This window comes from Pelodiscus sinensis, chromosome 1 (genome assembly GCF_052426305.1).
Source record: "Pelodiscus sinensis isolate ZL-2025 chromosome 1, ASM5242630v1, whole genome shotgun sequence".
In the NCBI taxonomy this organism is placed as follows: Eukaryota; Metazoa; Chordata; order Testudines; family Trionychidae; genus Pelodiscus; species Pelodiscus sinensis.
The window spans coordinates 71,863,640-71,877,562 of NC_143052.1; the positions used below are offsets into that span (position 1 = coordinate 71,863,640).

A 13,923-nucleotide genomic window follows, 5' to 3' on the forward strand; every position below is an offset into this window, starting at 1 on the left:
CTGGTGGGTCCTTATTAGATATCCCAGGTTGTGAGATGGGAGAAGCAATGCAAATGGGAACCAAAGATTGGATAGGGCTTTGTTGAAGAAAGGACCTCCTTGTAGGTCTAGTGGGAAAGACCTCTCTAGGCTTAGAGGTTTGGTTAGTGGCTGGGTTAGCATTCATATTAATAGGGACTCTTTCAAGCTAATCCCTTCTGAATGTTTTGAGGTTTATCCTGTGTTTCATTAATGCCAGGACTTGCCAGGGCTGAACCTCGGCACCTCTAGGCTTAATGATTCATGCCCCTGGCACCTCTGGATTTGCTACATCAGTTATGAATGTAAAAAAATTGCTTGAGCACCAGCACCTCTTTCCTTAGGAATTAAGCACTGGGTTTATCATTACTTATCTGGATTGACTGCTTTGATTCTCTTTAGATCACAAACCAGCAATGAAACCATACAAGATATCTTTGTCCTAGGGTATAGGACTGGTGAAAAGCTACCAGAAATAAATTTAAAAATAGAGTAATAATCTAATATTTCAGGATGTCTCTGCAATTTATCTTTCTTCAAAAAATGAATTTCTATTTAAGAAATGTGGTGAGAGATGTGATGAGGGATGTAAAATGAATTGGGTATTTCAGCAGAGCCACATGGGCTAGTAGATAGAGTACCAGACTGAGGAGACCTATGTTTTGTTCTCCGCTCGGCAGCTGGTTTCCATAGTGATCTTGGGCAAGTCACTTCCTCTCTCCATGACTCAGTTTCTCTACCAGTAAAGTGGAGCAAATACTGATCCCCTTTGTACTGTACTTTGTGATCCAATGATGAAAAGTGCAATAGAAGAACTAGGTGGTATTAGTATGGATTGGTGTTCTTCAAAACTACCAGAGTGGAAAAACTAAAGGAAAAGCTATGTGTTGAGGAAGGAGCTTTGGGGGATTAAAGTACAATGTTTTATATAGTGTTCTGTATACAGAGACCTAGGGATGATAACTGTTTGTGAGCTCTGTAACCGTGCAGTTTAATCTCATGTCCATAAAGAGGTTATTCATATTCTCCAGAATGCCTCAGTCTGAAAATTTCATTTGTTTTAACTTAGGAACATGGAGAGTCCAGAATTGTACTTTAACTGGGCAATACCATGGATTCTTCACATGCCACTTGAGTCTCTACAGGGACCAGTTATAGTCTTCTCATTGTCTCTGGGTTTGTCATTATACTTCAGCTGTTTTACTGTCTGCTGCATTGTGACTTTCCTCTTGCTAACAGTCTCCTCTTCTTGTCTTGGTGACCTGGTACGTTTTTGGCTGTGAAGTGCTGAGTACTACACTCAAATGTTTCTTTGCCATTAACTTGCTGCGTAGTAGGCACATCCTTTGTATGGCCTTGGGTGCTCTGTGCCAGAGAGTGAATTTTGAACGCAGCCACAGCTGAGCACTAGGTGATGGCTTGACTGTCCTTTCTGATGGCAGCTGTGATGGCAAGAGATTCTCAGGATGAGCAGGGTAGCGATCTATTTTAATTTACCCCTTGCAGCTTCAACACCCAAAACCAGATTCACATCTCTGTCATATCGGCTGACATCCAAAAGTATTCCGCTGAGTGGAGTTATTCCATAAGAAACCAGTGTAATTAAGAAAAGACCTTCTGTTCACTTACATCGTCATACGCCCACGTTTGCTACAGCCCCCATTTTCTGTCTCTCACTTCCTTCTGTTGACTGTGATAATTTAGGCTCAGGTCTACATCAAGATGCAGGACAACAGCTTCCACCTTGTTCAGTCACACCTCTCTGTTGCCTAATTTGCTCTCATTTAAATGGTTAAAGGCATCTTTTGTACCACTGCAAGATTTGGTCCATTCTACATCAGTTTCACCAGCTGTACAAAAGGAAAAAGATACTTAGCAATCCCACTGGGCTAGTGTTTGGCTGCAGGAGGAATATTACCTTAGCCAACATATGGCCCATATCGTCTCCATCCTTCCCCATTTTCCTTTCAGCAGGGGGCAGGACGCAGAGATTGCTATAGAGAACAGCCCCTGAGAAGTCGGAAAGTAGAGCTTCAAAGTACTTTTTCTTTTGCCAGTTGCTATCCAGTATTTCAGATGAGATACTAGATTATTGGAAATGGACAAGAAATATAGAGGAGGAATGTGACCTTTCAAATATCTATTAAATAAAACTGTGTGTACTCTGGGCTGGATCATGCCCTTCTACAGTAACCCTGCAGAGGATTTTGCAGTTCCTTGATGTTTTCTTCCATGAGGAGTGCTTTGTTTCCACACAGCCCTGCAATGTGTCCATCCTCACAGATCTCAGGATATCTGCCAGAGGTACAGACAGCAGATCCATGCTGTTGTTCCATGCTGCCCTCAAGCACTATCTTGTCTCCTTGTCAGTGTATGTCCCTTCAGATGTGTTGACAAGAATTCTCAAATGGGCAACTGCCTTGATCCTGCAGAAAATTCTCCGGGCCTAAGTGTGAGGAGATGGTGCCCCCACGATGGCTACGCTTTCCTCATCTGGATAGAACAGAGGAAGTCTCAGAAAGGAGACCCTTTGTGCACAGGTCTCAACAGTATGGTCTCGTCTATTGTTCTGTTGTCAGCAGGTGCATTCTTCTATCAAGCTATTGATCAAAACATTTAATTAAATGGAGGGTATACTGCTTCCACTTAAGGAAAAAGGTTATTTTTCATACCTTAGCCATCTGCAAATCTATTCACTCCAAAGGATGACTCAATATGAAATAATTCCTACAATTTCAAAACTGCACATTTACACCGTTTTGAATCATTCCTTTCTTTTGGTACTTGACAGCATGTAAAATAGATGGACTGTGTTTTGTTCCCACTCACTGCATATCTGCTACTTTCTGACAATACAATTTTGGCTTTATAATAAATCCTTACTGCAAATCATTTTAAGAATTCCAGTCCCATAATTCGCCAAAAGCTTTTTGACCTTGTTAACTGCAGCTTTTAGACGAGAAATTTGAAATAAATGTCAACCTGGCTGATGCAGTCTTATTGTTTTCTTCCATTAAGATAACTTAATAGGCTTAGATGGCTGGAAGTGAAGATCCTTTCTAAATTTTAAGAGCCATGATTAATTTACTTTAATGAAAAGCAAAACAGAATGACAACAATCTTTGTAGTGGTCTGTGTGTACTAATGAAATACTGAGATCTGTAAAGAAACACTGTTAAAGCTGAAAGGAATAACTAAAAGAAAGTCCTCTTATTAGTTATTTGTTACGCATTATATTACCATTGTTAGGATTTGGTCCAGACAAATTAATGTACTGACCCTGTAAAGAGAAGTGTATTTTTTGATGTTATTCCTACTCCTATTGAAAACAATAGGAGGTTTGCCATCCACATCAATGAAATCAATATTGAGTACTGAACGAACATCACTATTATGGTCTGTATGTAGTGATGGCTAATGGGACAAATTATTTCTTTTAAGCAAAGCAAAAAATGCTTGTGGCCAATGCTCTTCTTCCTTTCCCTGCCTTCCTTCCTTTCAGCTGAACAATGGAGAGAAGACCGGGAAGACTGGGAATGTGGAATAGAGACTGGCAGCATTTGGTTCTTTTTGGAGCAGTAGCACCATGAGTGCAATGAGGAGTGGTGGGCCAGTGACTTCCAACCACTGAGATTATTCTTCCCTCCACTGAAGGAAAAGGGCAGTGCTGAATCAGGACATGGTCACAAGCTTTTTTTTTTTTTTTTAAGTTTCTTAGTTCTCATCAAAGACCTCATTTATGTTATAGGGGCTATATCAAAATAACTACACATTTTCCATACCCATGTCAAACTAGTGCTATGTCTACACTGCAGAGTTTTTGCACAAAACCAGCTGTTTTTGCATAAAAACTTTCAGTGTGTGCACACTACAAGCCCATTCTTACACAAGAAAAAGTACAGTAAATCGTAAGAACACATGGCTTTTTGCACAAGTTATTCCTCTTTCTTTGAGGAATGAGCCTTTTTGCTCAAGAGCTCTTGCACAAAAAGCCATGTATGGATGGGCAACAGGGGTTTCTTGAGCAAGAGAGTGTCCACACTGCCATGGATGCTCTTGCGCAAAAGCACATGGCAGTGTGGGCGTGCTCTTGTGCAAGAATTTTTTCCACAAGAACTCTTGTGCAAAAAGTTCTTGCGCAAGAATCCTGCATTGTAGATGTAGCCTAAGTTTAAGACTACAGAGTCTGAGGCTACGTCTAGACTGCAGGCTTCTTACGCAAGAAGCTTTTTGCAGAAGAGATCTTCCACAAAAACTTCTTGTGCAAAAGAGCATCCACATTGTAAAAACACATCAGAAAAGCAATGTGCTTTTGTGCAAGAGAGCATCTAGACTGAATGGATGCTCTCTTGCAAGAAAGCTCTGATTGCCATTAACAGAATGGCCACCAGGGAACCTATGCTTCTTTTGATAGGCTGTTTTTGTGCAAAAAAACCTGTTTCCCATCCACACACACCTTTTTGCACAAGAGCTCTTGTGCAAAAAGGAGTAATTCCTCATAGAAAGAGGAATACCTATACCACAAAAACCCCTCTGTTTTGTTGATTCACTGTAAATTTATTGCGCAAAAGCCCTGTAGGGTAGACATAGCCTCAATTCAGGTGCAGCGCCACTGGTTAATTATCAAGGTGCCAGTAAGACACCTAGTGCTTCTCACATTAAACTTATAGATAGGTATTCCCAGAAAGACCTGTCTGTAGATCCATTTGGGAATTAAGTATAAACCTCTCATGCCACTGTTAGGTCTTTATGTTCTTCCTTTCCTACATAGTGCACCCAGTAATAATCTCCTCATATACTCTGTGACAGCCGTGTAAATCCCGGATACAGTATAGTATTATCTTTGTGCTTGTATGCAGTAGGGGTGGGACAGTCTGACAGCCAAATCCACAAAGTAATGTTGGATGCTTTTGTTGTTGTTGTTGAAGGAATTCATATTTGTAAAAGTAGGGTAAAGCATTTGGGGCTGGTGATAGTTTCAAAGTGACAGCCTCTGCTCCCTCCCCCCGCTCCACCCCGGTACAAAACAAAATGATAAATACACAAAATAAGCATGGCACAAGCTTGCAGTGGTTCCATGCATGTGTACCCTTAAACCTATTCAGAGCCCTATCAACCTTTGAAAGACACTGCACGGGTGAAGGGATCTACCTAAGTGGAGCCAGTCTCAGGATGGGAGCTCACTGCCTACGTCTTGATGGTTTTTAATCTACAGTTGTTCCTGAAGACTTTGGCAGAACAGGGGTGGCTGCTGCTATGCTTTTTTAACAAGGTAGCATTCACTCCCACTGCATCAGATCAGCTCTTCTCAGATCTCCTTCAGGCCGTCTAGCATGGACTGCAGCACCAGAATCTCAGAGCACAGCACCGAGGAGAGACTGCCTCAATATTTAAAAAAAATGTTTTAAAGAATGCTTTCCATAATGCCAAAAAAGCTAATGCCTGCCAAGGCATCTCACTGCTCTTTAGTATCAATTTCATGCAACTCTAAGCTGTGTCACTTGTTAAATGACAGAGATTCTCAATACATTTAAATGGAAATTTTTAAAAAAATCGTGAGTGAATTTACTGTCCCTGAAAGTAAATGACTAATGCTAAGGCCCTCAGTGTAGCATAAGGCAAACAGGTGTTACAGTGTGCAAGCTGTCCTAAAACACTCTGCCAATGCTCCTCTGTCCTGAATGGTAAACTCCTAATCCTACCACCATGTTAGCTCCAGGTTTTGCTTAAGTAAATCCAGCCCATTGGGCTGTATTTTGCAATGTAGTAATTGTAATACATAAAATATGATGGGGCCTAATTTGGCTACATCTAATCAGGAAAGAGATCTTGGAGTTATTGTGGATAGCTCTCTGAAAAAGTCCACGCAGTGTGCGGTGGCAATCAAAAAAGCAAATAGGATGCTAGGAATTATTAAAAAAGGGATAGAAAATAAGACAAAGAATATCTTACTGCCCCTATATAAAACTATAGTACACCCACATCCTGAATACTGTGTACAGATGTGGTCTCCTCACCTCAAAAATATATTTTGGCATTAGAAAAGGTTCAGAAAAGAGCAACTAAAATTATTAGGGGTTTGGAACGGGTCCCATATGAGGAAAGACTAAAGAGACTGGAACTTTTCAGTTTAGAAAAGAGACTGAGGGGGGATATGATAGAGGTATATAAAATCATGAGTGGTGGGGAGAGGGAGAATAAAGAAAAGTTATTTATTTGTTCCCATAATACGAGAACTAGAGGACACCAAATGAAATTAATGGGTAGTAGATTTAAAACTAATAAAAGAAAGTTCTTCACACAGCGTACAGTCAACCCGTGGAACTCCTTGCCAGAGGAGGCTGTGAAGGCTAGGACTATAAGGGTGTGTCTAGATTACATGGCTTCGTCGACGGAGCCATATTAACTAGTTTACCCGACATAGTCAATGAAGCAGGGATTTAAATAATCCCTGCTTCATTAAAATAAAAATGGCCGCCACTCTGTGCTGACAATCAGCTGATCCAGCACAGCGTGGCAGTCTAGTTGCGGCACGGTCGACAAGAGAAACCTTTGTCGACCTCTCCCTTATGCCTCACGAAACCTTGTCGGAGCCATGTAGTCTAGACACACCCTAACAGAGTTTTTAAAAAGAGCTAGATAAATACTTGGAGATTAGGTCCATAAAAGGCTATTAGTCGGGGGTAAGGAATGGTGCTCCGGCCTCTGTTTGTCAGAGGCTGGAGAAGGATGGCAGGAGACAACTTGCTTGATCATTGTCTTCAGTCCACCCCCTTTGGGGCACCTGGTTACTGGCCACTGTCAGCAGACAGGATACTGGGCTAGATGGACCTTTGGTCTGACCCAGTATGGCCATTCTTATGTTCTTATGTACTGTGTGATGGGTGAGACATGTAGAAAATTAGGATGACTAGAGTGTACCTGGTGTGTTTTTTGTTTTGTTTGGAGTGGTGTGTGGGTGGTGTGGGTGGTTTTTTTTTTTTTTTTTTTTTGTGACTTGCCCTAGTCAGAATATGAATGGTGGACTTGCTAAATTAAATGGAATTTTTGTGATTAAATTGTTTAATTTCATAAAGAAATGAACAATAGAAAAACAAAAAAGTGCCCCACATCTCTCAGCCTATCCAAGTTATGCAGGTATGCAACTTTACAATTTGCCCAATCTGCGAGACCAGGCAATAGCAAATCACACACTATTATACAAACATAACATGTTAGGCCAAGAGTAACAATATATTTGAAAACATTCTTAAATAGGCAAACAGGGAAACAAGGAGTGATGGAAGAGAAAGGGGAAAAGTGGAGCAGTCGGGTGGAATGAAAGTCTGGCATCTGAGCTGTTTCGGCATTCTTTATCCAGATACTATTCAAAACAGATTCTAATTTTAATCAAACCCATATAATTGCTCTCTACATTGATAAAAATATTCCTTTATTTGCTGTTAACTCAGACAGGCCCAAATATCTCTGCTCTCTTCTGAGCATACTCCTGCTCCTCCATCTTTGTAAAATCATTGCAGCCCTCAGGAGGTCAAATCTGTGTAGTAAAATTAAACCCAGCACCACAGGTACATAATCTAAGATAATTTTGGTTTGGTTGCTAAAGCCAAGCATTATTTCCACTCTTCTGGCCAGCTCTTTCCACAGCTGCCTGACTCTAGTACAGTCCTGTAGCATATGCGATTAGTGTACCTTTTCCTTTATGAGAGCTCAACAAACTGTAGATGACAAGGCTGCCATCTTGCACAATTCTGTGGCTTCCAGCAAATTTTCAGTAGAGTCTCTTGCTGTATTAGCATAGTTTGAGCATTTTGAATATGCCAAAATATGCACTGTCATTATTTGTTCTGGGCTGCCATAACTCCCCGTCCATGCTTTCACAAAAAGGAGTTTCTAAAGCATTTCCAAGGTTCTGGGGCCTCCAGGAGTATGTCTACACAGCAGTGTTGTTTCGGAATAACTGACGTTATTTCAAAATAACAAAATGCGCATCTACACAGCGAGCCATTATTTTGAAATAATGTTGAGATGAAAGACTTCTTACTCCAACTCCTATAACCCTCATTTTATGAGGAGAAAGGGAAGTCAAAGGAAGAGTGTTCTTTCTTCAACTTCCTGTTCTTTCTTCATCTTCCTTAGACAGCACCAAAAGCCGAATTAAGCTATTTCAACTTCAGCTATGCAATTGACGTAGCTGAAATTACATATCTTAATTTGACTTTTGCCCTGCTGTGTAGATGTACCCTAGGAGTCCTAGGCCTTTTGAACCAAACCAAGCCAATACGTTAATCAGTGTTTTAGTTTTAAGTACTGCCATACTGCTGTGGGTGGCAGGTCATATTGTCGCGTTAGTGTTAGAAAAGAGACTAAATAGAAATGTGAATGCTCATTTTGCATTCATTTTGCTAAAGCCTTGTCTGGCCACATTTACACTTTTAGATAACTTCTGTGTGATTTCCATAATGATTTAGTTGAACCAGTTTAACTTTGGCTGTGGACATTCTTAAACAGATTTAAGCCTAACTGATATCTGTTCTGTTTGTGTCAGTAAATTTATAGGCACTGGGTAAACTAAATTGGTTTAAGAACCGATTAAAGTTAAACCAGTGTAACCTGTGTGTGTAAACAAGGTCTAATTCCCTTCACTAAAGAAGGTCAAACTTGACGAGCACATGCCAGTAATACATACAAGACTAATTCCACAAGTGATATTTGGACTAGATCATGTAACAGGTGTTTTTCATCTCCAGTGTATACAATTTTCTGGATGCAGGATACTCTCCTTTATCAGAAGACCTAGAAGTATGTCAGGTATTTAAAATTACTAATCTGGAGGAGTACCACAATGATTCCACCAGGCTGCAGCATCACTGTTGATGCCATATTCATCTTAGAAGTTCACTGTCCCTTTCAAATGCCAATGGATAGGTTTGATATTTTGTGATGCTTGAATGTGTCCTTCCTTTCACCCCCACAGAGAATTCATACTGAACATGCACTGTACTCATGGTAATATATTGTGGGAGCTTATATATAAGTGGCAGGCAGTGTAGGAAGGTATTTTACTTACTGTGTCTGATCTGAGCAGGCTGGGCGCCTTTCAGATTTTCTCTGATATTTAAGATACACATTTTAGTCAGCATTATAAGACATTTAACACCTGACAGTTAGCTCATTCTTTTTCCATAGTGAACATGGAAAAATACAACTTGCTGCTGTGCAAAATAAATTAAGCAAATGACAGTGAGAGATACAAAGAAGAAAATTACGTGTTGTCACCAACTTAGGCAATAGAATAACAATTTTAATAAAACTTTTTCCATTAATTTTGACATTCACTTTGTAACTTATACATTTCTCTTGGATGAATAAATATAATAGCTTGGGAAACCACAGATTAAAAGTTTTGGGGGGCAAAATGTAAAGATTTCCCAAGCACAATTACAGGAACTATGTTAAATGTATAATTCTTTGTTGTTTTCTCTTACTATTCATTTAAGATTCAAAGATCAAGAATAAAATTCCAGCTGAAAATGTAGTGAGTGTTTAATTTGTTCATGAATATAGACTATAGCCAGTTAGGCAAGTGATGTTTTGTTTCCAACCGACAGCACTGACAAGAATATATAGTCTTTTTTCTTGTAATTATATTAGCCTGGGCAGATAGCCGAATGGAGCAGGTCACACCATAATGATTTCAAAAGAGGTCTCTTTAAATGCTTAGCTGCTAGAAGTGATGAATGCAGTCTGTTCAATGCCAGATAGCTGCATGGCCAGTGGATGCTGGCCAGATACAGAGTTGGAGCAGTAAGACAGTGGCAGGAGCGGGGGGAGGAGAGAAGTAGCCAAAAAACTGTGTTTGAAAACACATGAGCAATTGCCGGGCTAGGACATTGTGGACACCCACAAAGCATTTCTAGTGATACAAAATATTGTTAGAACAGAGACTCCACCAGGACTGTAATAATTTTAATTTGGGGCCACTAAGCATAAATTCACTAACAGCTATAGGTCTCTTTCCCCCTACTTCATCCCCAGCACCCTGATCTTTTCTTGTCACACTGTGCTGTGTGTGTCCTGATGTCCTAATGTGTGCTGCCCTCAGACAAACAAAATAAGACCAAATCATTCTTCCCCTTCAAAAGTTTGGTGTTTTATTAAAAGTTGGGAACAATTCTTAAGAGAAACATTTTTACTGAAAAATCCAAGTTTTGGATCAACCAAAAATAATTCAGAAATGTGTGTAAAAAATGCCAAATTTTTCACCTTAAAAAAATCTGAAAAAGCTCCTTTAGATGTTTTTTCAATATTTTTATTTAAAACAAGTTATTTTGAACTTTACTTTGATTTTATTCAAATAGTTATTTAAAAAGTGTAACAAATACAGATACCCTCAAAACATTCAGCCACACAACCAAAATGTTGTTCATTTACACAGCTCCTCTCATTATTCACCATGATTTCTCTTCCATTCCCTCTGCTGCCAGGGATGCCTCAGGCAAACAGGCACAACTGCAATTTGTTGTCAAAAGGCAGCTCATGCTTATTGCTGCTCTCCTGTATTGCTCACAATATTTGCTTCTTCGGGGCCACTAGGTGAGATGCTTGAAGGTTACAGGATGACAGTTCAACATGTGACTTCAGTGAAGTTTTACTCCATTTTCCTTACTCCTTTCTATGATAAGCATGGGATTTGGCAAGATTTTTTTATTATTTTTTATTTTTTCTAGTTCATCAGTCTAATTTTCCTTGTTCTCTATCTTGTATCGCTACCTTGCCCATGTTATGCATCTTCTTTGCTCATTACTTCACTCTGTGGGAGGGATATCTCAGTGCTTTGAGCATTGACCTACTAAATCCCAGGTTGTGAGTTCCATCCTTAAAGGGACCATTTAGGGATCTGGGCAAATTTGTACTTGCTCCTGCCAAGAGGGTAGGGGACTGGACTAGATGACCTCTCAAAGTCCCTTCCAGCTCTAAGAGATAGGTATATCTCCATATTAAAAGTAGACTACTTTTGAGTTTAAACCTTCATTGTTTTCACCACTACAGGCAGTCCCCGGGTTCCGTACAAGATAGGGACTGTAGGTTTGTTCTTAAGTTGAATTTGTATGTAAGTCGGAACTGGTACATATTGTAGGGGAAACTCTAGCCAAACATTTCTCCAGAGCTCAGTTTTATTCTCCCACACCTCACTTCCCTCAGTCCTTTATTCTCAAGCTGAAGTGTCTACTGAGAAAAGCCGCTCGGCATCTCCCTGGTCTGCTGGGGGGGAGGAGCTAGTGCGGGGTGGCCTCACCCCATTTGTAAGTAGGGATCCGATGTAAGTTGGATCCATGTAACCCGGGGACTGCCTGTATTTTCCTTCATGTCTTTCATTTTCCCTTTTGTATTTCCTCTTCTCCAGTTTCTCCTATTTCCCCCTGCTAAATTTCTCTGTTGATTCCTCCATTGTTTTATCATCTTTCTTTCTTTCTTTTGCAGCACAGTTCCACAGCAAGAGAAATCTGCTTGGCTTTGATTATCAGTTTTGACCCACTGCTATCCTGTATTATTGATGATGTCTCTATACAGTGGAAGCTCGTTAGTAGCTACATCTTGGTGCCCTTTTGCTATGTTGCTCCTAAGCGGCTATTGCTATTATGGGGAGTGGTCACAATTCACAAGAAGGAATTGCAAAAAAAAAAAAAAAGGTACCTTTACTCCTCCACTGTAATGTGACAGAAGGGATATTATAACAGCATATGGGGATTAAGAGGTAGACAATTACTGTATCTTCCTCTAAGGAAGAAGGTAGAAAAGTATCCTTCAGCTGGAAAATAGCAGCTTGGCAAGCAAGACATTAAGTCAGTATATTTTTGCTTTGATATGGGCTGTCTTATATTGGGGATCTCTGCCGTAACAAAGAATATGTACAAATAGAAATGTAGTGCTACAGACAGTATCGCATGTCAGTTGATTTAGCTAAAAGCAATAGGAGAGCCAATAAGAGATTAAAAACATAAAATGAAATTCTTTACACAGTCAAAGGAAATATCAGGTAATTGCACTTAGTTGTCTCTTCTAATTTCAGTTACCGTTGTTTAAATTGTAGCTATTTACCAATGTTATCTTTTGACAAATGGGGGGAGGATTGATTTTATTCTGTGTTTCTAAAAATACTTGAAATAAGTACATTTTGTTCATTTTTTGTATATAGTGACCATCGGTAATTCAGGTGCATGGGAAATAAGTTTTATTTGCATATTTATGCTCTAATTCTATAGCAATAAATAAAATAATATTTAGTTGTATTCAAGTGATCACTGTATATTATGATCACTTTTTGTTACTGTTCCATGATTGCAATAGTGATCTTTGCTTATTTAGAAGGAAATAGACATTTCCAAAGTTATGCCAGGTTTGAATTTAAATAGGTTGACAATGTGCCTTTAAAGCGGCACATGCCAACATATTGTGTCTCAAAGTCAATATCTAAGTCAAGTGGATTGGTTTTTAAAAAACTACAGCAAGTGATTATTTTAACAAAGCACATGAGGTCATAAATGTCAGATTTGCAAACAAATTGTTTCTTTCAAACTGATATGGCTGGCAGACTGTTCTGTGCAGAGCATCCATTCTTGTGTAGATTTTGAACTCCGAAACCTAAAGGACACCAAATAGAAACAGAACTGGACATTATTAAACTGGACATCATTAAACACAAACACAGTCAATAGTAAGTAAGTAAATAAATAAATATTGTTCTTTCAAGCTGAGGCTGAAGGTATGGTTTGCTAACACAGAGATTAGACTACAAGCTGAATCCAACTACCATTATTTATTCAAAAACAGCATCGTCATAGAGAAACACTTTATATTTTTTAAAATACAGTACAAAACCTAGTGTACTGTTTATACACAAATCCACCTCCAGTGTCTATCTGGGTAGGTTGTGGAAGCAATCAACACAGGATATGAGTGCCATAAACAAACACATCCATCATAGAACCACAAATATTTCCCATGAAATCTACATTGATTTGCGATTTTACTGGTTTATTGGCAGTTGTCAGCTTGCAGATGTTATGAACTGTGTCAAGTTGATGATGGTACATAGGTGATAATCCTCTCAGCTGCAATGACATGAATCCCACTTTAGTTCTCTGGTTGGAAGAATGAAGTAGCTCTGTTGGGAGCTGCTTTGTTAACATCAGGCCTACTCCACATTTTGATATAGCCTTGATAGCTTAAATAAAATGTGTCTGAGAGCTTACAATCAGCATCCAGACTTTCTGACATGTGTCCATCACTAACGTATTATAAATGCTTATATTTTGTTGTGTTGGGGATTTCTGAATGCATAAGCTGAGACCGATATGGTCAAAAACCTTTATGCTGTCTGAGCCCTCCTCAAAACCATCCTTTATAGAACAATCCCCCTCACCTCCATACATACACAGAGTTCAAAAGAACATTTTGTTTTAATTTAATTTCCATTCCCTCCATGTTTCTCAAGCCATAATCCCCTGCAACCCATATAGACTCTGACATTATCAGTGCACCTCTGTTAGTAGATTCCGTTTTTTGTTGAACAGACTCAAAAAAATGTTTCGAGTCTGTTCAACAAATAAAATAAATCATTTTGTGTTGGGGTATCAAAATGTTAAATTTTAATAAAACATGTCAATAATAAACCTGTTTCCCCCTTTCTGATTCAAATTATTTCTGAATATTTCCTTCCATTAAAAATGTTGATATTTCATCTTTTTTTCCTGATCCAAGAAGAATTTTTTTTAAATATTAGAATGTTGGATGTTTGCTTAGCTCTGTTTATATCAATGATGCACTTAATGATTTAAACTGGTAAGTTGTTAGTGGTTTGGAAAGTTGCTTAAAGTGAAACATCTATAGGCTATTCACATT

General features: G+C 39.1%; 1 long non-coding RNA gene across 1 annotated transcript in view; it reads left to right on the forward strand.

Annotated features, from left to right (window-relative positions):
* The window catches only part of LOC142829926 (uncharacterized), a 98,470-nt gene extending 84,787 nt beyond the window's left edge, over window positions 1–13,683 (forward strand). Inside the window, exon 5 of the long non-coding RNA XR_012904857.2 lies at window positions 11,503–13,683. This is a non-coding gene — a long non-coding RNA (uncharacterized LOC142829926). The remainder of the gene's footprint in view (window positions 1–11,502) is intronic.
* The last annotated feature ends 240 nt before the right edge of the window (window positions 13,684–13,923 follow it).